This window comes from Jaculus jaculus, chromosome 9 (genome assembly GCF_020740685.1).
Source record: "Jaculus jaculus isolate mJacJac1 chromosome 9, mJacJac1.mat.Y.cur, whole genome shotgun sequence".
In the NCBI taxonomy this organism is placed as follows: Eukaryota; Metazoa; Chordata; class Mammalia; order Rodentia; family Dipodidae; genus Jaculus; species Jaculus jaculus.
Genome location: NC_059110.1, coordinates 81,731,962 through 81,733,812, shown reverse-complemented (window position 1 = coordinate 81,733,812; position 1,851 = coordinate 81,731,962). Strand labels below are relative to the sequence as shown.

At 39.2% G+C, this 1,851-nt stretch overlaps 1 pseudogene; it reads right to left on the bottom strand.

The window, feature by feature from the left end:
* Positions 1–1,147: 1,147 nt before the first annotated feature.
* On the bottom strand, positions 1,148–1,510 carry LOC123463534 (annotated as a pseudogene).
* Positions 1,511–1,851: the final 341 nt, after the last annotated feature.

The following is a 1,851-nucleotide window of genomic DNA, read 5'->3' as shown; positions in this document are numbered from 1 at the left end:
AGTCCAGCGTTAGTCAAGAAAGATCAGGAAGGTCACTTTATATTGATTAAGGGCACACTCCAACAGGAGGACATTACAACCCTAAACATATATGCACCTAACATGGGGGCTCCCAAATTCATCAAACAAACACTATTAAAACTAAGGTCACAGATAACACCAAACACAGTGGTGGTGGGTGACTTTAACACCCCACTCTCATCAATTGACAGGTCATCCTGGGAAAGAATAAACAGAGAGGCATCTGGACTAAATGAGGTCATAGAAGGAATGGACCTAACAGATATATACAGGACATTTCATCCAAAGGCTGCAGAATATACATTCTTTTCAGCAGCACATGGAACATTCTCTAAAATAGACCATATATTAGGACACAAAGCAAATCTTAACAAATTCAGGAAAATTGAAATAATTCCTTGCATTCTATCTGACCACAATGGAATTAAACTACAAATCAGTAGCAAGAAAGGCTATAGAGCATACACAAAGTCATGGAAACTAAACAATACACTACTAAATGATGAATGGGTCAATGAAGAAATCAAGAAGGAAGTAAAAAAAATTATAGAGTCAAACGATAATGAGAACACAACATATCAAAATCTTTGGGACACAATGATGGCAGTTCTAAGAGGTAAATTTATAGCCTTAAGTGCCTATATTAAGAAATTAGAAAGGTCGCAAGTAAACAAGTGAATGCTTCACCTTAAGGCCTTGGAAAAGGTAGAACAAGTCAAACCAAAAATCAGTAGATGGGAAGAAATAATAAAGATTAGGGCAGAAATTAATGAGATAGAAACAAACAAAAAAAAATCTAAAGAATCAATGAAACAAAGAGTTGGTTCTTTGAAAGGATATACAAGATTGATAAACCCTTAGCAAATCTGACCAAAAGAAAAGGAGAAGAGACACAAATTAATAAAATTAGAGATGAAAAAGCCACCATCACAACAGATGCCAGACATTGCATTTTTTTCTTTTCAAGGTAGGGCTTTGCTCTAGCCCAGACTCACCTGGAATTCACTTGGTAGTCTCAGAGAGGCCTTGAACTCATAGCAATCCTACCTCTGCCTCCCAGAGTGCTGGGATTAAAAGTGTGTGCACCACCATGCCTGGCTAGAAACTACTTGTTAACAGAAAAGGCCTAAGGACTCATTTCTTGGACACACCCAGTGCAGCCAGTGGTCCTGGTGTGCTGGCCTCTGACACAAAGGCCCCAGAAATGGCACAGGAGAGGGTGGACTCTGCTCTTCAGTTGCTACAGATCTTCCCAAAGCTTGTTGTTCACACCACTGGCTGAGCTTGTGGCATGGATTCTGCATAATGATGATCACACGTTCTGCCTCATCTCCAGTGAGGTCAGTGTCCAATTTCCTCAACTCCATGTGAGCAAACTTTCTTCCATGCCCTTAATAGCAATATGGCAAAGAATATTTTCCATTGCCCGTCAATGTTGGCCTGAATCTTCCCAAATGTGCCAGAGCTTCTTAGGGATCACTAGAGACATGGCAGCGGCACCTGTGCGGCGTAGAAGAGTGAAATTGCTTTTTTTTTTTTATGGGCATGGGGTATTTATTTTATTTTTTTCTTTTATTATTATTATTTTTTGTTTGTTTTCGAGGTAGAGTTTCACTCTAGCCCAGCCTGACCTGGAATTCACTTTCACTATGTAGTCTCAGGGTGGCCTCAAACTCATAGCCATCCTCTTATCTCTGCCTCCCGAGTGCTGGGATTAAAGGCGTGCGCCACCATGTCCTTCTCTTATTTTATTTTACTTTTATTAATAATTTACTTTTTATTTATATATATATGTTACATAAGTAGTTAACATTCTTCATAGCAAAGGGC